Source organism: Phaethon lepturus, unplaced genomic scaffold (assembly GCF_000687285.1).
Source record: "Phaethon lepturus isolate BGI_N335 unplaced genomic scaffold, ASM68728v1 scaffold21676, whole genome shotgun sequence".
NCBI classification, from domain to species: Eukaryota; Metazoa; Chordata; class Aves; order Phaethontiformes; family Phaethontidae; genus Phaethon; species Phaethon lepturus.
This window is the reverse complement of record NW_010547207.1, coordinates 61,063-87,258: the sequence shown is the minus strand read 5'-3', so window position 1 is coordinate 87,258 and position 26,196 is coordinate 61,063. Positions and strand designations below refer to the sequence as shown.

Here is a 26,196-nt window from a genome sequence, read left to right as displayed (position 1 = left end):
TGCTGGGTGTTTACTTTAAAGTCTCTGCAAGATTAGAGACAAAGGTGTAAATAGCTATCAACTAAGTGTCCTCCCTGGAGTCCTAAACAACAAGATGAACATTGCAAAGTCTTGTAATAATAACCAAGCTGAAAGAACTGTGCTTCTTGTTTTAATAATTCAGCTAAGAATCGTTAATAGTAGTACTATTAATACTAGTAATAGTAGCTAAGAATTTTGTCAGGCTGGTAGGAAGCTGTTCCTTCAACTGAAATGATGGAAGTAGTCTGGGTGGTCCGGGACTGCATTCAGACAAAGAAAGCAAGGAGTGTTGAGGAAGAAAAAGCCCTTCAGTATAAAAAGTACAGAAAGGTATCAAGAAGAAGAAGCAGCAACCAAAACCAAGCATGAAGTGTTCTATGCACAAGACACTGCCAGCAACTAACAGAACAAAGAGTACTGCGGCATCTGATGGAAGACAGATTCTGATGTGGAGACAGATCATCTGGAGAATTCAGCCCAGAAATAGCTCACTCAGCTATTGCTCAGGCATGCAGGCACACTGTGGCCACAAGAAAAAATTAATGCTCATATAGAGAAGGGTAGATGAGAGCCTCCTGAAATGAGAGAGGTAAGATGCTGTTTGGGTTAGCTGTATGAAATCACCACAAAAGGATTTTTCTCATGATTTCAGCTACCTCGGGCTCTCATCCTAGAAGTGGGCATGCAGTTACTCGGATGTTCAGAAGCAAAATGGTGAACATTTACAAAATACATCCAGTCATAAATATTGCCACTGTTATATTGAACAACTAGCAAAAGGCCTTAGTTTTGAAATATTTATATACAGTTTAATGGAAAATATCACTGAATCAATCATTACACATAGCTCTATAACAGATTGTAATCTCAAGTTTCAAAATTTTTCTTTAACAGTATAAATGGGCTGTTTATAAATCTACCAAATTATCAGAATAAACTATAATGGAAGGAGCATTCTATACAATCTGGAAGAAAACCTCAAGAAAACTCAAACTGTAAGACAAATGACTTACTAAAGTATAGGCCTATGTGCTGTTAAGTGCTAAGCCCCTTCTGCCTCCACATACCTTTCCTTGTACTTTCTCCAAGTCTGTACATGTAAGTTCCCATAGCCATATCACATAAATAGCAAATAGCAAGTAACCTACAACCGTCCTTTCAGACTGAATAAGTAGTATTTGGAAAGTAGGAATGAAACATAAATTGTGCGTTGGACAAAGACAAACTAGGCAATTTCTAATGCAATTTTATCCACCAATGAATACCTGATTAGACAGATATAAGGCTTTTCTAAATGTAGACATAGCAATGTCATGAAAACAAAATTAATTTCTTTGGAAGAACCAAGAAAAACAAACCCATTTTCAATTTTGGTGCAGCTTTTAAAGTCTACATTCACATCCATTTTCAGATATGCATGACAAAGTTCTTACACCACTGAAATAATGCCTTTGATATTTTAAGTCTGTGAAACCTGAACTCCTTAAAAGTTAAGCAACTACACAGAATTCTAGAATTGGTAAATTTGAAATGTTAAACTGAGCACAGACTTGACCACAAGCTCCCTGTGCAATACTAAAGCAAACCTGACCAAAGGTACAAACAGCAGTATATGCAATGTAATTGCAAAAAGGCAACCCTTGCACTAGAAAGGTATATACCAAAATAGCCAAAGCATTTCTGTATACATTTTTTTGAATGACAGAGAAAATATAGAGACGGAAAGTGAGGCTTGGAGCTCAACATATTCAGCTTATCAAAATTAGATAGAAAAACAATTGGTTTATAGTATTATTTATTTTAGGATACTAAGAGCTGGCAAAAAGAACCAGACTCAAAAAATAAGAACCAATATATGTGTGTCTATATATTTATTATTTTTTAAAAATTGCTTTATATCTTAATTTCAAATCAAGAATGGGCACTTTCTGGAAGATCTGTGTCAAGCACAACAAGCAGAATGTTTTAGTGAGACAACTAGCTCAATACAAAGTTCAACAGGAAAAAATGGCAGGGATTTTACTAGCAGGACAGGCAGAGTATAGAAACATCAACAGAGGAAATATTTAGGACAGCTTCTGGCAATTTAGAAAATCTATATGCAATCTATATGCAATGTATAGATTTTTTTTTTTTTTTAGCTATTTGTACAACAGTCAGTATGTATTTAACTTGCTCATTTGCTGCCCGGGAGAACACCACATACTGTGCACAATACTGTCCTGATGCATCCAGGACAAAGCAAAACAATTAATATATTAAAATAATTGGATAAGGAAGCAGAAACTGGTTGCCTTGATTGTCTACAGGATAGTGAAATTCTAGAAATTACCCCCAAAAGGTGAACAAAGGAAACAGTATTAGAAATGGCTCTGAATGAGATGTGTATACTCCAAAGAAGCATGATATGAACACTCAGTGCAAGTTACAAAAACAGAATCTGTGAGAAGATCAGAAAGAGAGAAGGGCTATGGGACCCTAGAAGAACTGACCAAACCTTGTGATTACATGGAAATGAGAGTCTACACAAGCAAGCTTTTTTTGGGTCAAAGTTCACTATAACAGTCATTTTGGGGCTACAAACTACAACCAAATCTTGAAATTCTGCAAAAATATCTGTGCACACCTGTTTTAAAATTTTGACTTGAAAATATTATACAGATATCATCATTCTAAGACCAGGTGTGATACATTTGCTATAGCCTTGTGCACCATGGTGGGGGGCGTTGCTTTTCTGAATATTGTTTTTTTTTAAGAAGTTACTTCATAGATTTCAGTGCTGCCCATAGAGCGCAGAGCAACTACACACTGTGGCAACTATGAAAGACAGTCATAATGGTGTAAGGTTGGCAGTCCCTTCTGTGTCTTTGTTAAAAAATGGGAAACCACTGGATCAATTACCATCCCCCAGAACAAGATAAGGCCAACACTAGAAGCGTTACACCAAATGCAGCCACAACTACTGAAATGTTCCTGTGAACACACCTTGTCCAGAACTAGTAACAGTCCCTTTTACTGTAACAAATTCCTGCATAGGAGGAAGTAATCTGGGCTAAATACATGTCTATTAGCCTGTTCAGAATAATTAAATTGCTTATTGCTTCTTTCCTTTTTAATATGCATGGTGTGAATTTATTCATCTACAGAAATGAGAAGTACAACACAGAAAAATACTATTCTATATTTATTTGGAAGCATTATCCTTTATAGAAAGGAAAGCATATTGCAAGGAAAACAAGAGAATTAACTCTTCTGAACCACCTCTGATATGTAGGAACTCTTTTTCAAATTTTGGCAATGCTCTATCAGCACAATAGCTGACAATCTGTCCTGATATTGCTGAGAAAAACCTTCTCATATTCTTTTTCAAGAAGACCAGACCAAGATGGACTCTAGGCTAGAATGACAGGTTGATCAAATCAGTCAGACAAAAAAGAAGTCTCAAATATATCAAGGCAATGATGATATTCATAGCTGGGTATTCTAAGGTTTTATTACATGTAACACAGATGACTTGGGAAATGATGAAAAATTGTGTGCACCTCTGTGTTCATAATATATCATTTCTTATAACTGAAAAACCCAGAGAAAAAAAGAACTTACAGAGAAATTTTAAAATTTCAGCATACATACAACAAAGTGAAATTGCTCTTGGAAAAAGGATATATATACCCTGATATATACTTTTAAGTCTGCTGTGTCTGTTCAGTAGTTACTTTGATTTAACACACAATTTCTTTAAGCGTATTAAGATTAAAAAAAAAAAAAATTCCGGGAAAAAGTCCACTGTCCAGATATCAAGCCCACAGAACCACTTCGTATATTACATAAATATCACCTACTCATTTCTAACTTCCCATCTTCACAACTGTTAGCCCACATCAGACAAAATGAACAAAACCAACTATTACAGAATGTCTTCAAGTATCAGAGGTGTCTTTCCACTTTTAAGCTTATAAACTTAAAAAAACTACAATAAAATAAATAAAAAGACCCATTTATTTTTCTGATATGGCTTCTTAGATGTTTTTCAACCTAGCCATTTGACTCCCATACCATGAAGTTCAGGTATGCATATTAATCACTAGGCCCCAAAAATATCTCTGGTTTCTCTATCACTATCTGTAAACAGTGATTTTATATCATATAAATAATAATTTTTATTATAAATAAATATCATAAATGTCATAAATACCATTATGTCTATCTGTAAATCCATATCAGACTAAACTTAGCTGCTTTGCATATTGAGCTGAAACACTTAGAACTACTTTCAGGCAGCTCAAAATGACAAAATTCAGCTAAAGCCCCCTCCCCTCTCTCCCTGACACATATATTTTTAAGCATGACCACTGATAACCTAAAATACGGCAATCTAATGTTAAGAATTTTTTAAGGCTTTTGCTGAAAACACATACCATAGGTCTATCTATGGTCAGCTTATTACAAGAGTTGACTTACTAGTCAAAAGACTAAGAAATGTCTGTTTCCATAGACCGGAGTTCTCTTTTTATGACTGGTTCTTGCTTTAAGCAAGCAGTGAACATAAGAGATACTTGTGTTCTGAAACCTTACCTTCCAGTAAGTCTCTTGCCAGACCTGGCTCTGCCCCTGTGGACCGAACAAAGTCTGACAGGACTGCATCCATATCAAGAGTCATGTGATCATTCAGGGGTGCTGCCAGACATGCAGCAGCAGTAGGACTTGCTGGTTGGCTACAAGGCATCCATCTGCCAAAAAGAAAAAGAAACAGGATTTTAGAATATACTCCAAAGTGATGTAAAACATGTCTTTCTTTTCTTCCCCAAACAAGACTATTAAAAATGCTAAAACATTGAAGTTACAGCCTATTAAAATAAACAGCATTTTTCATCCATCTCTGCCTTAGCCCAGAAGCTCTTGATCACACACACTGGAAGGTTTTCCTCTTCTTAACGTTTCATATTTTTATTAATTTTTTTTGATGTGCAGCTTGTCAATAACTCTGCAACTTCAAGACTCTGATCCAGCTAAATACAGACACTGTTCATTCAAGGCACAATCATCGTACCATTGTTACTGCTCATACACTGAAGGTTAGAATGTGTTTAAATGTTTGGCTAGCCTAGAGCTCTTTTGCCTTACTTACTAATGATAACCTATACACAACAGAGCTTAGTATTTGTTCTTTTACTTGTTTGCCAATACCAGTTCTATAGTTTATAGATTCTCCACTGTTCTGGGTCTGGCTGGGGTGGAGTTAAATTTTCTTCATTTATTTTCTAGAATTGTGGATAAACCAGCACTGATAACACATCAGTATGTCAGTCATTGCTAAGCAGTGCTTACACAGCCTCAAAGCCTTCCCTGTTTCCTACTCTGCCCCCACAGTGAGTAGGCTGGGGGTGGACAAGAGTCTGGGAGCGGGGACAGCCACGGCAGCAGACCCCAGCTGACTGAAGGGATATTCCAGACCATATAACATCATGCTCAGCAGTAAAACTGGAGTAGAATCTTAACAAAGTAGCCATTGCTCAGAGATTGGCTGGGCTTGTGAGAGGTGGTGAGTGACTGTCTGCATCACTTGCTTTTTCCCCCCTTCTTTCCTTCATTTTCATTAAAGTGTCTTTATCTTGATCCATGACTTTTTTTTTTCCTTGCTTTTGCTATTCCAATTCTCTCTCCCATTCCACTGGGGGGTGAGGAGAGTGAGTGAGCAGCTGGTAGGTGCTTAGTTGCTGGCTGGGGTCAGCAAACTCCAGGGCTTTGTACATCAAACTCAAGGATTTCTTCAGCTTTTGCTGTTTGCTGTGTTGTTTATCCCTTTGTTTTTCTTTGCCTGAGAGCGCTATGATAACAGCACTAACCTTGAGTCTAATCTAGTTTTTGGCCCATGTATTACTGCCATCCCAATATTCTGGGAATCATCTCATGGAGTTGATTAACAATTACAACTTTCTCCTCTTCCCCAGGAGCAACTTTGCAAGGGAATTGAGAATCGTACTTCCTCCTTCTCCTCTAGGATAGAGGCTCCCTGCCTTGTTGCAATGGCCCTTCAGTTTCTCAGACATAACTGTGTAACCAGAATGCTCACATTATACAGAAAGATCACAGCTGTCAGCCAGGTGAGCAAATTATCACCTGGTTTCTCTGCCACTGGGATATTGAGACACATAGACAGAAATTAGAGGGTAAGGAAGCCCAACAGCTGGGATCCCTTGCTAAGGACCAGGACATCGGCAAAGGGACTGGAAAAGGGGCAACAATCCACAGCCTCTGGAGGCAGTTCCTATTCAGTGTGAAGGCAAGGTATTCGCTCAAGGAAGATGTGCACTCTACTAAGGCAAGTGGACCACCATTGAGGAAGGCATCCAGTATCTGAGGGAATTAATAGCGGTGGAGATGATTTATAGCAACCTGGACAACAAGCAGTCCTCCAAAGTCCTCCAAAGATCTGGACATAGCGCATGTGGTCCATATGGCGGAAGTTTGTATGGAACACACCAACACCACATGCTGGCACCCTGGTGATAATGGACTGGACAGGTATCAAGATGGACAGACTGGCCTGCCAGCTCTGGCAGTTCAAAGAGAATCTCTCTTCCTCCCCAAACCTGTGGACCTGTGTCTTCCTTGTGCTGCCTACCTTGTCCAGCCTCCCAGAGGATCCTTCTGTTGTGGGGTGTGCGCTGAAGAACAGCAGGTGTTGACTGCTACCATGAAGGTGCACAGTCAACAATGTTGCACCAAGAATTCCTGGTTCCCATGCATGAGCTGATTAATTCACGAGAGAGACAGGGGAGGGATCAGCAAGACTCACTCACCCTGTAACAGTCCCATATGGCCAGCATGAAAGTCTGATGGTGGATAGAGGATAACAGTGGACTACTGCAGCCTGAACAGTCATGCCACCACTGTACCAGCCATGCTAGAACCCCAATATGAACTTGAGTCAGAGGCAGTCATCAAGTGGTATGCTACAACTGACACTACCTATGTGTTCTTCTTGATTTCTTTGGCAGCAGACTGCAGGCCACAGTTTCCTTTCACACGGAGGGGTGTCCATTACACCTGGAATTGACTGTCCCAGGAATGGAAGCACAGCACTACCATTTCCATGGATAGATACAGATCGTGCAGGAAAAGGATAAAGCCCCCATACACCCACAGTACATTGACATCATCATTGTATGGGGCAACACTGCGAAAGAATTGTTTGAGAAACGGAAAAGAATAATCCTAATCCTAAAGCTTCTGAAAGATGGTTTTGCCCTAAATCAAAGCAAGGTCAAAGTACCTGCACAAGAGATCCAGCTTTGAGAAACAAAATGGCAAGATGGATGTCATATTCCAGTGGATGTGATCAATAATATGACAGCCATGTTACTATCAGTTAACAAACAAGTAACAAGCTTTCCTAGGCATTGTGGTTTTCTGCAGAATGCATATTCCAGGTTACAGTCAGATTGCGAGTCCTCTGTATCAAGTGACATGAAAGAAGAACTATTTCAACTGAGGTCCTAAGAACTGACAAGCCTTTGAACAGATCAAACAGGAGACAGTATGGGTGGTAGCCCTTGGGCTAGCTGAGCCCTTGGACTCAACTGGAGCCTATGGTAGAAAGCACTCAGAGGTACTCAAGGTCAGCCTCTAGGGTTTTGGAGCCAAGAGTACAGGGGATCCAGGGTATCGGGTATATTTCTAGCTTCTTCTATTGTAATATTTCTATAGCTGAATTTTCAGTGGAGAAGCCACCTCCACAAACCATATGAGATACACCTGCAACACATATACGGTATAAACACTTGAGGCTCAGCTGGGAGAGGCAGAAAGGAAGGGTCTGGCAGAATACCACCCCTGTTGTTCTCTGAGAGATGCAATTAGAGTACTAGTTAATGCAACCAGGGTACACAAAGGTCTTTACTGTTTTTATATCTAATTCCCCATGACTCCCCCAAAAACCCCACCCAACCCAGCCATCTATCCACAGCTTTCTAAAGTAGTTATTGTGTAATACCAGTTTAACCATAAGAGAAAAGCCCCAACATTTTTTTCACACAAGTGGAGGATGTCAGGTTTCCTTCCTGGAAGGATGTGCCTGTCCCGGAGCAAAGTGACAGCAGCTTACTGTGACATAACAGCATCACACCAATACGTCACTGCCCTGCGTGTCGGTGGCCAGGTGTTGGTAGCAGGGTCTGCCAGGAGTGGCGTCTGTGAGGAGAGGTCGGGGCTGCTCTGTGCCGGACTCAGCCGGTTCCAGCTGGTTTCGGCTGGCTCTGCAACAACCCTCTGCAGGGCACAGCTGAGCCCAGCAGCCAAGCTGGTGGCACCTCTCTAAAACCAGTCCTACTTCACAGGAAATTAGAAGGTTGATTTTAAAAGGAAGAGGAGAAATAAGGGGCTGATTTTACTGTAATTTATAAGTTTTATTTATTATTTTGTTTTATTTTGTTGCATGGTCATTTATTGATGACCAATATTGTAGCTACCATACAGTTTTTACTGCGTTTTTAAACAGTCTGTGGGGGCAATCTTAGCAGGGTGCTCTCTTGGGGGCACAATCACCTAGGGATTGTTAGGATGCAGATCGCGTTTTGCCTCGAGTGAAAAGTGACACCATGTCCGGCATGGGAGGCTTTCCTGCCAAATCCACAGCTAAAAAAAATACATCTGCCCTACTGCATTTTGTACCTACATTTTTATTCCTGAAACAGTGAAACCTATCCTTCTAGGCAGTCCCCTCTATGAATACCAAATAAAAATTAAAGCAGGCACTTCCAAGAGTAGTTGGTGCTAGACAAGCACCAACAGCTGGCATTCAAAACCCAGTCATGTTAAAGATATCTCCGTACTTCTACCCTGCCTGCACCGCTGCAGAAATAGCGCAAAGCAAAGAAAACACGATGAAGTTAAATGATACACAACATAAGCAAAAGCTTACTTTCATGGTTGTTATTCATCATTGGTCAAAGTTTACCTTTGAACATGAATTAGATTTTTCCCGTTAATTCCTTCTCACAGGCTCAGTTGCAACTTTACCACGTGCCAAGGGTAAGGACTAGCATGGAGATTTCCTAATGGTAGCAGATGATATTGGTTGGCTCTTACTTGTACCACAGCCACAGAGAAGTAAACTGTGAAGGAAATTAGAAACCAGTTGATTTCACCATTCCCCAAATTAAACACAGTCCTTTCCTACTCCATGTGCAATTAACTGATTATATTTAACCTTAAAAATTGAATGCCTTTGCTTTCTTAGAAATTGCCTCTTTCTGCAAGTACATACCCGAGGTAGAACACAAACATCTTTTACCTTCCATCCCAGGAGAGGGGCTGATTCTCAGCCTCATCCATGAGGACTGCCTGCAAAACCCAACTTACTCCAACAAATTGGATGTGTGTGGGATATGGTTACACAATTACCTGTTTTTCAGTATCAAAGCAGATTACACTGTTGCTAATCCTACCCACTTCACAGTTTTCTGGAACCTACACTGTGCAATTGTATGTTTTATACCACTTCTACATTTATGCTTCTATACTATTTATACAATTGTATCATTATGTTGGGGCCCCATTAGAATAGCAGGGCAGGTGATCCTTTCCTTCTATTCATCCCTGGTGAGATAATCTGGTGTGTTATGACCCTCTCTGGCTCCCCAACACAAGACAGACATGGACATATTGGAGCAAGTCCAGTGAAGGACCACAAACTGCACATCTGGATCAGAACTGGACAAGGGAAACACTTCTAAAATGTAACATAATGAAGATGTTGTAACAGAAGGAAATATTGAGGAGGCTAGTTAAAAAAGGAATGCAAACACTTCAGGAAGAGAACTACCTTAGAGGATTGTGGCCAAATTTGGCATCTAAGCCTTGTAGCAACTGAACCTGTTTCAAATCAAATGCAGGACCAAAATGCTACTTCTATTAAAAAAACAAACAAACAAACAAACAAACTTATACGTAGATCCACTGTATTAACAGCACTAACATCCATACAAACTGATCACAAGAAACTGAATACAATTAATGTCTTTGGTGACTAGGAGAAAGAATGAAATAAATCTTAGCCAGCAGGATGGAAACATACGGATCAAGCTAAACGAACCTGCCACAGGTGAAGGATGCAAAGCATCAGTGAATTTCAGACAACACTCAAAAGTGACTCAGTAGTGTAATGACTGCTAATTTAAAATGTACCAGCTGGGCACTCAAGTACAGTCACTATTGTGTGGGGGCTAGACTGCTCACAACTTTGGAAAACTGAATTGCATACCAGTCTGAAGAAGTCAATTCATGAGATGTCATCACTCATCACCTCAGAATTGCCTCTTGATTACATGATCCGCAGAACCTACACAGTAACCGTGTCAACAGACTCATTTCATTCTTAACTCATCCCCAGCAATGGTTATATAAGCTGCCTATGAAGATCTTTTCTACAAAAGAGGTTCTTTCTGGTAATGCAGAAAGTTCTCTATATATAGAAAACTGGTAATATCTGTGCATTGGCAGCTGATGAAAACAGCTCACTTGCTACAGAGCCAGAGATACGGCTAGCCATTGTTTTACTGAAAAACAGCAATTTAAAATGAAATACTATCCAGGTTCCATTATATAATGATAAATAGCTGTACAGGTAGAAAACACCTGCCTTGTGTTGGGTGCCAAGGAAGCACACCCAATCCAGACCTTCTAAGTTCATGGCAGTGTGAGGAAAACGTTTTCTGGTCAAACGCTCGCTCTATACCTGTGCACTATGCTATATAATTCTCCATGTTCTGGGTCCTGCAACTGTGCTTGGAACACCTGCACAAAAATATCCCTGCTATTTAATTCTTCCTGTTATTCATCAGACCTAAATTAACAGCACAACATAGATTAATAGTGTCTATTGAGAGATGTATCTGAAAAGAGGGAAGAATCAATGATGAAACATGTTAATAAATGTCTAAAAAGAAAGAAAACAGAACGAACCCACCATTAATTACCTGAAGTATCACTGGTTCACTCTGTTGGATTACTTAAAAATGAAATAAGACCTACAAGACTGTGCTGACCGGAGCTGGACTCCTGCACAGTTTCCAGGCAAACTCCAAATTTCAACAGTGCTGAATTAACCACATCCAATGCTGTAAGAGACAACTAAAATCTTGGCTACACGTGCAACCTGAGAATCAGCCTTCTGTGGAAACTCATTCCCCGTGTATTGGTAAAGCCTCACAAAGTCCCTGAAACATAAACTGAATGTGGTACTACCAAACCCGCAGATATTAACAGCTTTTGTAAAAAAAACAAACAAAAAACTCCAAAAAACATCCCGAAGAACCCCAAAAAACCCTCTCCAAAACTCAAATACTAGGTTTCCTACTATAGCAGCATTTTACTATTAGTACTACCTACTAAACATGTACTAACTATTTTTTTTTTCATGCAGCAAACATCATCTCTCTACCCGATTTTGTAGTCATAATTGTCACAGCTGGCAGGTGTTCTGGCTGTTACTTGTACTACCACACCCTGAAGAAAAACCTGTACAAAAAGCCTGAACTATGCATACTCTACACTCTGGAAGCAAGGAGCAGAGTTGGTAGGATCCTCCCTGTATGCATTTGAACTAGCACTATTTTTTTCCCCAGAGGGAGCTGTTTTCTCAGCTCTCTAGAATTCTTCTTTTAGGGGAGGAATGATGATGACTGAACCAAACCAAAACCCAAGGGAAAAAAAAAAGTCTTTAAAAACATATCATCTTTGCCAGAGAACTACTATTAGCTGTGAAAACCCACCCAGATGGAATAGTAAAAACTACTAAGCAAGAAAAGAAGATAAATTGTAAAGGAGTAGCCAGTGACTCAGAAGCCAGATGGCTCCCAGTCTTACTGTTCTCACCAGATGAGCGAGAGTAGTCTCTCCTCACCTACAGAACCACCACCTTAGCCCTGGATGGCTAGTCAAAGCATTAACAGAACTTACACTTTAAATATACACACTTGGAGGAGATCTAACATATTATACCACCTGCCTATAAGCATCACTCCTTTCGTGGTTAACGGCATAGACACATACATATTGCAATTTTCCATTCAAATGTGTCACACGATACCCAAATGGCACTTTGAACTGAATGTAAATGGCAACATCTTGACCCTCAAAACACAATGAAGACCTTGGTTTTCACTCACTTTCTAGACAAATTGTCCCTAAATAATTTCTTAATTATACAGTGCAAACAAAAGAGGCAGTGAAAGGTGATAATTTGTGGTATATTGTAAGAAAAAGCATTTTTTAAGTATTTATAGAAGAGATACTGATTGCTTCTAAATGTTAAGATGGGTTAATAGGACTTGAAATCAATGTATTACAATCTTAGTTATATTTGATCTTTTCTACTCCTGTAAGTACGTCTCTCTTAAAACTGAGCCATACTTGGAAATAAATATTCTTCATCTGAATCTAAAACGGACTTCTTCAAAATGAAATAGCTTAATCCAGTTAAACAATATGATTTTTTTTTTTTCAAGCAGGCAGAAAGACATGTATAGGTCTAACTAATGAAGCAAAAGCAAGCATGTTAAAACAAAACCCATGCCTCCAGAATATAAATACCTGACAAAAGAGACATGAGGAACAGAAAGAAAACAGCACACAAACAGTGCACAGTGGACAAACCCTTAGGAAGACATAATGATTAAACTGTAACTTGGATCTTTCATAATTTTCAAAGAAAGGATAAAATAAGCACCATCAATAATATGCCCAAGTCTCGGTGCTCTAGGAAGCCAGTGGAAATACACTCACCAACTGCATTAAACCAGTTCCCCTCCCCACTTTTATTGATTTCCCTGCAGTGTGACAAGGCTAAATGCCTATTAATATTACTGATTCCTCTCAGCTGGTTTGGCAATGTATATAGTTTAAGTGCAGTCCACTCGCGTTGAATGTTCACGCTGCTTTCATTTTTGGTTGTGAAGGCAGAAAGACCCTATTTGTGCACAGCACCAGACTTCGGAAGGAATTCTTTCTGACTGGCCATATTTGATGGAGAATATCATAATTCTACAATCTTGACAGTATCATGAAATTGAACCAATGCACCAAATAAGACCACTTCTTCTTAGTGAAATATTTAAGTTTTTTGAGCTCAGGCTGTGCAATTTCTCATTCTTTTCTGCATGCAAAATGTATTTACTTACATTACTTACAGTTTCACAGAGACTTTAATTTTTTAGTGAGACAGAGTTTTTGTTTGGTTATTACATTTCTAAAGCTGCTCCAACTCTTCACTAGATAACACTTTGCCAAATGTTCATATACCACATAAAAACTATTAAGGGAAAAACTAATTGAACAATCAAGTCCATTAGAGAAGATTCATTTAGGAAGGGAACATCAGCTTCAAGGGAACTGGTAGTAAATGCAGTCACTCAGCTTTTCAGATTGCTTAGTAGAAATACCATGTATATGTGAGAGTAGTTAATTGTTCAAAGCATTTGTTGCCCAGGTAAAAGGTGATTATCAGCTTAGTAAAGATGTGTGAATTCCTATAGCTAGTGCTTACACGTTTTACCAACAGAGTCTGAGTTTTAAAAAAACAGGTCAAATGGTACAGAGGAAAAAACCCCGTCAAATAAGCTTAATTATGTTCTTTAGGCAATCAAGGTTTTTGGGGTTTTTTTATTGATACAATGTATTATATCTTCAATATTTACATACGAAGATAAACATTTACAATAAGGTCTATACTGTAATATACGCTACATGTTTGCCTATTAGAAAACCAGAAGCTAGGGAGGAAAAGACATTTTTCCAAAACCCCTGCTGTAACAGAAGTCAACCCTTTTTTAAGTTGGGGCGCCTTTTTTTTTGGTGACCTTTTGTTTAGTGGGGTTTTTTTCTGTGGTTTTGTGTGTGTGAAAATTTTACAGCTAGTAAGTTTATGTCATAAATGGACTCAAATATTGCTTCTTCATACAGTCTGTTGATCTACAGAACTAAAGGGCCTTACAGATTACAAGGTAGGCAATCTCCCTGCAGCTGCACAATGCAGATGCAGTTATGAAGTATATTCTTGACCTGTTTGTTTTGAATCTATAAACCTCTCCAAAAGCTACAGGTAACCCCTTGCCCAAAGTTTGCATAATTACGCAGACAACTGCTAAGGGATAGTTAAGAATAATTATAAAAGCGTACTTCAAATTTTCAGCAAATGAAAAGGAAATAATTCTATTCAGGACACTGTTATGAGTTAAACAGAAGCTACCTGAATAATCTCTCTACTGAATTTACTCTAATTTATTTGAAAACCTCCAAATGATTCTGAAAACGTTAATTATTTCAAATTAGTCTCACATTTGACAATTGTTTCATTGTTCTTTGCTTGTTTCTGTAATCCTGAAGATATAAACTTTGGCATTTTAACATCTGTATTTGTTTAAATACCAGTGGATGAAAACCTCTGGATGGCCCTTCATAAATTCACATGTCGCTTAGTTCTTATCTTCTTGATGCATTTGTATACTTATAATTAAATTAATTTTACTGCTTGCAGGAGGAAGAGCTTATTTTCTTGTTTTTCTTGGTCCTTTGAATTTAAATGTCCCAGCAATTTGACAACTACCTTTACCAGAGATTTGCTGTTATTCAAAGGGGATTTCGTGTGTCAGTAAGAATCCAGTATTTAGACTGCCACAACCCATGTGATATTTGCAGATGAATATATTATCCACCCAATGCACTACTAGAGTGAATATACTAAATCAGTAATGCTTATTTATTTATTTCTTCTATAAAATATATCCTTGGACAAATCTACCACAGTGATTATGTTAAGTCAAAACTGAAACACGCTAACTTTGAATTCTGAAAGGGACGATTTCAGCAATAACTGCCTTTCCCAGAGAGAAAAAAGAGTTTTTTCTTGAAAGGTGCATATTTTTTGCATACAGTTTTTTTCTGGTTTGTTTGTTGGTTGGTTTTAATAAGTATTAGTATGACTACTGTACTTCATTCCTGGAGCTTCTTTTTTTTTTTTTTTAATCAATTAAAAAATAACCAGGAGGAAGAACTCGATTTCAGAAAAATTCCAAGGCACTGGAATTTCTACATTGTGTGAAGTCTTAAAATTCCAGACTGACTGATGACAGCTGTGTATGACATTGTGCAACTCTCAAAATTGAAAAGGAGAAATTATCTGGCAAATTACCCAATAGCATCTCTAGCTATATGAAAAGAAAGGTGTACAGATGTGCAATTCAGTTTTATTTACCATGATCCAGTAATTGGAAGGAGGAAAACAAATACACGGGCTTCAGAGAAAAGTTATGTCAAAGAGGAGAAAACGGAGATAAAACATGACTGCACAGTCTAATAAACCACATTGAAATCAGTTCAGGCACATAAAGGCTTGTAGCTAGTGCTACTACCAGATACCAGATAGTATCTTCTGGGTTTCAGCCATTGCTCCAGAAGTGTATGGGTCTGCGTATATTTGCTAGTCCCATGTGGCTATCCCAGATACTAAGAGCTTTCAAAATGGCAATACCTGTCTATGTGTAAGTAAGGTACCTGACTCACCTATTTCTACCTACAGTACTTATCAGGTGCGTATTTAGGTACCCACATCACACCTGAAATACTGAAAGCTCCAGGACTTGGGGATTATTTATTTATTTATTTAAATGTTCACCTTAATTTGTCAATCCTGCACAAGACAATAAACAAACACAAACAACTGGACAGAAATTCTGACATCAAGTTTTTCCAGAAAATTCTTAAGTTATCAGGACAGTTTTTTCCTAGACACAATGACTTCAGTTGGAAAGAGGCAGTGTCCCAATAAACACATTCAGACAGAAGCTTGCTCTGTTTCCTAACAAAAGTAGCTCTCAGGTGATTGAGTGACAAACAACAAAACTGGTTACAAGAAATATTCCACACCTTTTGTTCACTCAGGACTTCCTAGCTCCATCTGCAGTGATTTCACTGTTCCCAGAGATTCCAAGCCTTCAACGTCTATAAAACCTGTCTAGTATTGCCCTAACTTGCATGGCACTGATGCTGCCTACCAGCAGGCTACTCCAGCCCACCAGAAATTCAAATCTGACCATAAATCACTGTACAAGGCAGCTTTTTCACTTTTTCACACAACACATAAAGCTGCTTAAGCCAAAGAGAACAGATCTCGCAGATCATAGTGGACTTAATAATTGAAGTTAAGAGTGGATATTTATGCTTAGACTCCTGTAACACAGAATTTTAAAGGCCAATTGAAAGAAAGTATACCTCAAGTATTTTCCTTTTACACTTTCTATTCATCCCATTCAAATCAGATTAAAGATTACTTCACCAGCCTCACATTTGTTTTATTCTAAACAGACTTTTATCTTCAAGTAGCTTCCAGTTTTAGCTGCCAAGAATATAAAGATGAAAGCCAGTTTTTAACCTCACAGTCAGAAGAGCATCTCCTATAGAACTAAATGTATATTATGCAATTTTATCACAGATGAAGTGGACCTAAATTTTGCAATCTGTTTTGTACTACTAAGCCCATGCTGCTCACAGAACTCCAATGAAAGAAACGAAATATTATTCAGGAAACCTATCTGTACAAACTGTACTAGTTAAGCTATTGTACACTTTACCAAAATGCTCCTTAAAGCCTCTGTACTGAACTAGGAAAACCAGCTCATAAGTCATACAAGCACCTTTAATCTGACCCGATTCAAATTAGCTGCATTTGACTGAGTTCTACCACCAGAATGGCAAATTGCTCCATTAAGGGGCACTGCGTAATTACATTATAGAAGGGACATGTGGTCACAACTTCTTTGCAACAATAATCACCCAGTTCTGCAAAATCTGTAAAAAATGTTTTAAAAAGTTGCTGGATGGATAAGAGCTTGACAACAGATGTAGTTAGAGTCATGAATGAAAAGGTATTAGTTGAAACAGCCAAAATAATAACTACTTAACAAAAGGTAATGTGCACTAGACCTGATGGCAAAGTGGGGTATTTACATGTTCATTATAAAATGTGGACTCTCAAAACATGTAAGATAACAAGACAACATTTAGTGACTACTACAATTGTGGGCCACCTACCTTCTCAAGTATAAAATATCAGAGTTATAGGAACAAAAGGTGAAGAACAAGAAAGAAGAAAAATAAAAGCTCCAATCAGGCATTATTACTAAGGTTTTGTCTACACAATAGAACTCAGGAAAATTAACCCAAATTAATTTAACTGGATTTGTCCATGTCCATTAAATTCCTTTGCAAACACTTTCATCTGGGAATAAAATGTGGCCTTAATTTGGTTTGGCTCATCTTGCCTTCGAAGTGAGTTAAACTAAATTCACTGGAGGCCACTGTAATTATGAATGGGAGAGTGCACACAGAGACTTGGTGGGATTTAAGCTGCCCTCTTTAAATTCCTACGTTTAGTTGACTTGCATCAATTTTCCTCAGTGTCTTGTGTAGACAAGCCCTGAACGGATACATTAGACACAGAACTGAAAAAATAGAAAATGAGGGAAGCTATGCTGAAGAATCCTCATTCAACACACTAAACCCCCGTGGGAACCATCGAAGAAGAGGCTATTATCCAAGAGAGTTGTTCAACTATTTTAAGTTCAGTTCTAGGAACAATACCACCAGAGTTCAGAAACCATCTGGGAAGTATTTTAAAAACACTGCTACATTTCAGTCTTCAAAAATGCTATTTATTTTAAATGTCTACTATTTCCTTATTTATTGAGTTATTTGAATCTAGAACTATTGATAAAGGACACCACGAAATCATCTTTTGAGGTGATTTATTTAAGAGTTAGAGGCAAAACAATATAAAGTAGAAAAGAAAAGTTGAAAAGATCTCACTGTGTTTAAGAGCTATGGCACACTCCCACTGAAGAAACATTATGGAAAGCTAGAGACGCTCAATACCTTAAAATACCAAGTCCCCATAAAATGTTCCGAAACACCTCGGTCACTGATAACACTGATGACAGCTAAGAGGTCCTTTACCTGCACTCCACCACTGATAGCGGCCTAGCAAAAAGCACACCACCAGTCCTATGTCAGATGCACATGCAGGAGTATTAATTCATCTGCTCAGATGTTCTGCTGGAACATTTTTACAGTTGTATTTTCATGGAGCTTCAGAGTGTTTTCATAACACTGTTGTTCTTACTCAAGAATGATTACATTATCAGACAGGGAAAAAATGTCATAGATAAATGAGAGGTCCACAGAAATAAGGGTCCAGAACTGAAATAAACCGATAAGCAGGAGACAGAGCCTTTCCAGGTAAGGATCCTCTCCATCCCTTCATCAGTATTTTTTCAGGATAAAACACCACCATTGCTGTAATGTTTTTGCTTTCACACAGGACAACAGATAAAGAGAATGAATGTTAGGCAATTACAGTGTTTCCCTTATTTTATTCACAAGGGCACTCATAGTGTGTTAATTGTATTCTGGCAGAAAGCAGCAGTGCAAGAGATAAATACAATGCTACTGATAAAATTGGAATTTCCTTAAAACAAAGACCTTCATTTTAAATCAAATTCAAGTATCAATTATTCTTTTATCTGGGAGACTGATAAAGAAGTAGGTAGTATTATACTGTACAGTACTGGAAACACAATAATTAGTTTCAAATGCTAATCTGAGGCCTCTCATTAAATGCACATTTTCATTAAGTTAACGTGCATCTCTTCCACTACAATGTATTCTACAGAAGCAACGTGAACAAGCTAGATTTCTTCCTCATTCAGAATTTTTTCTTCCTCCCACCTCGTTTTCTTCTTTTATAAATTTTTCCTGGTGCTGCAAGAAGATGTTGTTTCCAAATATTGAACATATTCCTCCAGATGTCATCCCCCTTTCCAATAAAGAAGTTATCCTGGCCAAAACTCTAATCTTAATACAGTTTTCTCTCACAAAAACATATATCGTCTACTCTGCATGCATAAAATTTGCTTCAGCACTTAAAAAGCAAGATGTCTGAATAACCATTATTGGATACATTTAACATGGAGTTTCATTAATCTTCAAGTTGGCGTTGCATTAAAAATGAAACACTTGGGCCTATAGGCACTGCAAAATGCATTCAGCTCAAGAACCAACACAATGAAGACCAGCTTAACTGCTTGCTGTTTCTTACATTTTGAGTTCTTTAACCCCCTATTTCTACATTGCAAATTCTAAAATTAATTGTCATAGCAACAGGAGTCTAAATCTTCATTTACAATGCAGATAATATTTTCGGTCATGTTATCCATGCATAACCCCATAGCTTCTGATTTGCAAGGTATCACAGTCAGCCTTTAACAGGGGATGTGGGGAGTGGGACAGAGCACACAGGTATGACACACTGGCACGCAGTGGTCAGGAAGCAGCTCAACCTCAACCTCTGCTTTACAGCCAGTTACTTCCTCCTATGCTTTCATTTAAGAAGAAACAGCTGCTGCTGAAAAGCCAGACTGCCAAGATTAGTTCTCCTGTTAAGGCTGCTTATTCTTGAGCTGTAAATAGATACATAGCTGATTAAAGCTGCCTTTAAGGAAGTTTTTAATTTGACTTACTTACAACAGACTTTAAATAAGAGTTCCTTGAGGCATGTGTCAGATGGATGTTACACTGCTGGTTTTTGGTGAGGAAAATAATCCATTTTTGCCACAGTAGAAGGTATGAATAAGCAAAACTTTGTCCCCTGAGAAATCTGGAAAAGAAGTAGTAGTATATTAAGCATTGTACTTATTCTATGCTTTTTAACTAATAATGACTGGCAAAAATCAACTTGACCTTTGATACTATTAGGAGCCTAATGGATACTACTCTCAATGCAGATAAATTACCATATACAATAATTTGCATTAAGAAGATTACTTGGGCACAACCCAGACACTTAGGGGAAAAAAAAGCATTATGAATGTACAAAAATATCCTTATGGCTATCCTACGTGAAAATGGTAACTCACACTTAAAAATTCCTCTATCTAACACTTCTCTTTCTTAAGATTCATCAAATACACCTATGGAAGTTTTTCTTCTTATATGCTGTCAAAACCTAAGGCAATGAACTAGTGAAGAGTTGCCCAGGAGAAGACTCAATTAGGATAACCATTTTCTTTCACGGAAAAAAGGGACAAACACATGAAGAAAGAAGGAACGCTACGTTATTTCACGGGATTTATTTATTTTTAAAAGAAACAGAATTTCTCTTTGCATATAAACTACTCCTATCTCTTAAGTCCTGCTAGCTTGCAAATACATAACCCAATTACTATAAGCTTCATATTATTTTAAAAGGCACTTACAATCAGTTTTACTGTTTTACATTCACAGAACTCATACACTTGTAACCAGGCCCAGCCTTATCAAAATCAGGGTTTAACAGGTATCTGCCCAAACCCTTCCATCATGGAAAACATTCCTTCCAATAATGCTTTTAAAACAGGTAGAAATATAATACACAGTCCACAATTTTTATGACTTTGTGAGAATTATGAAAACAGAACATTATACTATTTCTCATTAATTTCTAGAATACATATATGGAAATCACCAAGTCTCAGTAGATAACAGTCCTTACGTAAAAAAATCCAGCTGTGTGTGTTAACAATTCAACTGTAACATGAAATGTTTGTGAGCTAATATATAGCACTTCACAAAGATTAGTAGGGTTGGGGGTTTTTCCTTCACCATGATATATTTTCATGCAAGAATCATACATCTTCAATTCTTTGCTGGAACTTATGTGTGAATGTACCACATCACAGATATCCTCATAGAGAAGTAGAGTATTTTAAAGTTCAGAATAACATAAAAAGAATCATTTCATACACTGCAAAGGAAATGTATGCAGCAGTCAAACCATATTTGCCTATGACCCTCATCTTTATCACCCTCATGGAACTTTAAAAAATCAACTGTAAAACCCTCATCAACTTACAGAAGTAGCTTTTAATAGCTCTAATGCTTTCAAAGATACTTCAGCTGCAAGGGATAGAAATAACCATCAAGTGTGAATATGCCTCAAACATGTCAATGTACACCATGTTAAACGGAAGTATCTACACTATGAAACTCCTATTAGCTACTGGGAAACAACTAAAAAACTCTGTTATGCAGGCTTCAAAATCAAATGATGATATTTCTGCTATGGAGATGTAATGTTTATCACTGTCCTGGAAGTGATAAAGCAGTCAATGTATATTCCTTTTTTCAGTTACATATTAACACACAATGATTGAAATATTTTTATAGTTTTGTTCAATGCATCAGCTGGACAGAAAAATTAACACTTTCTATCCAACACTCAACCTACTTATTCAGTTGAAAGAGGACTTAATGTATGTGCTTGCAGTACATACATTTTTTTAGCAAATCACAATGTACCATTTAAACTACATTAAAAATTATTTACAACAGCAAACTAAATGGACTAAGTGATCTGGAAGATTACCGTGGATACTATGATTGTTAGGACACAGTCTCAAGTGTGTACTCACTTCCATTATTTTTGTTTCGTGCATGCAATCTAAAGTAGTTTTAGGACAAGACAAAAGCATTATCTTTTATAACACCAGCTTTGTGCTTAGTTTCTGTTAAGACTAGGCTTCTTCAGTTTAAGTTCTACATTCAGAACAAGGCCTTACCTACAGTTACATTGCTCAGTGGTTCTTTGCAAAGATTTCATTTAGCTCAAGCAACATATGAAGGAAAAGATTCTCTAATAGTAAGGAAGCAGTAATATTTAAGAAGTAGTAACAAAATCAACTGAAGGTTTTTATGCTAAAAATGGCCACTATTAGTATGTAGGTCATCTTAAAGAGAAATTACAAGCATCAGAGAAATTATTATTCTAGTTATAGAAAGTGGCTCTGCCATGTCCTGCAGATGTCTGTGTTGAAAACTGTGGGGGAAGGGTACAAAATTTGACACATAGCATTTGTCTATAGCTCATCTACAAAAGATCTATGACTGGTTAATGTTTCACATTCTTGCAGACACCTTTGACAGTTATGTTCTTTTCCAGAGTAAAGCAGTACTTTGATGATCTAACTTCTTAATGACCAGCTCTTGAGCACAGAAGTGAAGTGCTAGCACAAACAGATTTTCTTTTTGTACTGAACCTTCATCACCTGAACTGTCTTTGTAACCACACCACTGCATGAGAAACATCTATTGCTTTATCTATTTCCTAAGTCTCTATGGTCTGTCACACTTACTGATGAAGGAAAAGATTTCTCCTCTAGCTAGAAAAATTCTTATTTACCCTAACTAGTGGTTCTTCCATGTGAGAAATGGAACATGTTTCTCCCCTCCTTGGTTTATGCTAGTTTGACTCAGAAAATGTGTGCAGTGGATTGAGCTGACAGGGGTATAAAGGCAGAAGCTTAAAGTACATCAAAAGTGTTAGCATTATGAGCTTTGTATAAATGGTCTTATTGCTACAATTCTCCAAGCATCCTTTATCATCTTGTACACAGACATTACAGAAAGGTTCAAATGCTTAATTGTATGTTAAGTGCACAGTCAACAGACTAAGAGTTCGGAATAGTCTTTTAAAACGGGGTCTTCAGCATATTCATGCCCTGAGGTAGACAATTCAGCGCTATTTTCAACACAAGGCTTGACTGTATATTACTCTTCACACTGCATTGCTCCTCATATCAAGGCAAAACAAATAATAGTGATATTTGCATGTTCCCATTAAAAATACTGATCCCACCAATTGGTTCATCCCACAGCTTCAGGGACAGACTGATGGGAAAGTTCCCTCTCTTACAAGTACCCTAAAAGTAATGGCACAATTGAACTTTTGAGATTCAGATTATGTGCAAAAAACAAGTCCTTGTAAGTACTTAGATGCATATAATGTAGAAAGAATAGCAAGTTACTAGCTTTCCAGGCATTCATATAATGTGCTGGAATTCAACAGTAAGCATATCAGATCAGTGTATACAGCAGCTAAATAAGCCACAGCAGGAAAGAGCTCACACAGACATATTATGCTGCAAAACAGAACTGGTAATTTCCCCCAACCCTGTGACTCTCATCCTCATTTCTGTGAAATGTGAAGTTCCCTGATTAATGCATTTAGTTTGGAACACTAAACTAAGAAGAATAGAAAGCTTAATTCTTTTTCCTGCAAAAATTATGCTTTAATGTAACCTCCAAGATTTTTAGAACAACTAGAGATACGAAGGAGAAAATAAAGATATGAGACATGGAATGTGAAACAATTCATTTCACATTTTGAAAATGCATAATTTAAGTATAGCAGCTGTGTGTTTCATTTAAACTACGTAAGTAATTGACAGTCTGTGAAGAACCTATTAGGAAAACTGAAAACCATGTATCACAAAAATCTAGAGAGAAAGCACTCCCCCTTCCATTTGAACATTACAGAACAGTACATCACAGATGCAGTATTAAAGGCCATTAAACAATGCAATAGCTATGCTGTTGACTGAGCAGTCACAGCTTGTCATGTAGCTAATCAGAACCTGAATCTTGAACTCTTCCTCAACTCAGGGTGTCACAACTCAGGGACAAAACACCATGTTTTTTTTCAGTTACGGGTTATTTTAAAAACTTTCTGCCAGGGTAATGGAGGACAGGAAGGTGTAAAGCATGTTATTTTCAATGCCAACTCAACAGATCACTTTTCATGGTGGAAAGGTGGAAATGTGGCAAGTTTTGTTCAACTATCTAAGCAGAAAAGTACTAACTCTCAGTTAAGTCCTGAAGAAATTGCTGAGAGACATCCTACTGTAGTTGAAAAGATCTCTCTTTGGAGTCCTATAGAAAGAAATATTAGATATCTGTAGTAAGTGAAGAGCAAGGTCAAAGGAACACCTTGCAATAGGCTGAATGCCTCAGGTTTGGCCTACGTGAAAGACTTCTATTGATATATAAAATGCTTCTTAAAGAGGAAAGGGGAATTCTCGGTGAAACAATAGTCAAACACTAGCTACAGTTGCACTGGATAAAAAGTGTGCTTGATAGTATAAAATAATTTGTTTGGAGGACTGCTGTAATTGACAAAATCAAATCAGGGTTGACTTATAAACCAGTACCTACAAAAGGTAGATTTGCAATGCTATCTCTGACAGCAAACTTCCAGCAGAGGCAAAGCTTCAGATTGCCTGACTCTGGTCTTTTGTTTTTCAGCTAAAAGTGGTGTTGAGGAACCAGTCTTGACTGAAGGAGGGAATAGAGTCCCCTATTGCCAGGCCATATCACACAGTACATCTGTGTTTACTTCCATGTCACTAATTTGAATATGATCTGTTCGAAAACCAACTGACACTTATCTGAGTGGTGTTTGGTAGCCTCTGAGGATGTTAGCAGTATTAGTTCACTTCAGATGAGGAGCATATATTAATTTATATGCTGCTGTGAAATATCAGTATATAAATGATTAGAGAAGACAAGACATATGCTAAATATACTTTTCAAAACTTGTTAGAGTCCTCTCACACTTCACTTAGAGATATCCTGGGGGGACAATAGGAAGAGGTGAAAACAATTTTCTTCAGTGAAATAACAAAACAGTGAGCTTGGTCATTTGTGCCTTTGCTCTGGCTTATTAAAGATTTATTTTTCTCAAATGACAACACAAACATGCAGATCTTTTATAAAAATAAAGGCAAAAGTAGTACTGTACTATTATAATTCTCTGCAGTTTTCTTGGACTCTGTTTCTTTTTTTGTGTTGCAATTCCTTTTCAGACTTATGCTTATACATATTAGCAAACTATACATTTCACTTCATTTTCAAGCAAAAGATCTAGTGTTAAATTATCTAGTAGTGAGAATGGCTGTTCATCAAAACCTAAAGAAAGTATAAAATGCCCTACGCAGCAAAAAGATCCCTCTTTCATTTAGTCAAATCAATTTGGTAAAATTCTGTAAGTTTTCTCTCACCACAAATAAGCTATAGCTACAGTAATAAAAAAATCATAATCTCTTTGCATTTATAACTTTCCCTGTAATTAGGGCAATATTAAAAAATAATAATAATTAACAGGAACTACTTTGGCTCAATGAGGACAACGGAAAGCTGATGAATCAAGGAAAATGTTATAAGAAAACATGCAGAAGAACTGTACACAAGAAAAAGCATTAGCAACTAACATATTCAAAGTTTGATGTTAAAATAGTGCAGCCTGATTCTTTAGAGCTTTTGAACAGATCTGACCAACTTCCACATGATTAATGGATATTCAACATCTCTAAGAAGTAGATCATTAGTTCTAATTGCCACTGCCATCATCATCTATTATTACGTTCTATGAAAAGCAGGACACAGTTGGAGTTAAATATCAGTGTGTAAAACAGGAAATTTCGAAAGTCATTAAAAAAATGGAAATTGCTATTGATTGCAAAATAAGTCTGGGGGTGGGGGAATAAAATCCTTTACCACACTGAATATTAATGTCTACAGGCAACAGCTAAAGAAGTTAAAAAAATAAGAGGACCTGTTATTATTTTATGTGCCAATTTCACATGTGAAAACAGCACCTGTAAACTAAAATTAAATGAAGAATCTCTTCTGAAACAAACCGCTCATCATAGACTACTAGACAGAAAAAAGAGGGGAAGATAGAATTTGTATTCTCCTTGAGCCTTAGTCAACAAATATGATGACAACATCACTCTAAGGAATTAGAACATGTTTTGTAGAGCTTACTGCAAGCTTTAGCACATAAATATCTTTCAGTTCAATCTACTGCAGTCGGAATTATTTATATATATATTTTTAAGCATCTCAAACACATGCATTTCAGAAATACCTGTATTTTTCTCCACTTTTTATAACAAAAGTGCACTGGGAAGTAGACAGGTTCATAAAACGAAAATTCCTTGAAGCTATCCAAAGCGACATTCTCTTTCACACATTTATTTGTTTTCTCTTTATTTTAAAGACATATTGACCGAACTCTTCTGCTTTGCTGCTGATCTGAAGCTAAATGCATAGCAAAGCTGACGGGGAGTCGTTGCTGATTATTTTTAGAAACAATGCATAATCACTTTGGACAATACACACTGTCAATTTATTAGAAAATTTTCAAAGCAGCATGGCAGAAAATTGCTCTTTCTGAGTAGCAGGTCTGCTTATTAGCCAGAAAAGCAAGGAAGAAGGAAAGAATCCTGTTACTGTTGGTTCAAAATAAAA

The 26,196-nt window shown here is 37.4% G+C and overlaps 1 long non-coding RNA gene across 1 annotated transcript in view; it reads right to left on the bottom strand.

Annotated features, from left to right (window-relative positions):
• Nucleotides 1-4,592: 4,592 nt before the first annotated feature.
• The window catches only part of LOC104622711, a 34,984-nt gene continuing 13,380 nt past the window's right edge, over nt 4,593-26,196 (bottom strand). Inside the window, exons 3-5 of the long non-coding RNA XR_738054.1 lie at nt 19,597-19,729; nt 11,061-11,064; nt 4,593-4,751 (exon numbers count right to left, since the gene is read on the bottom strand). This is a non-coding gene — a long non-coding RNA (uncharacterized LOC104622711). The remainder of the gene's footprint in view (nt 4,752-11,060; nt 11,065-19,596; nt 19,730-26,196) is intronic.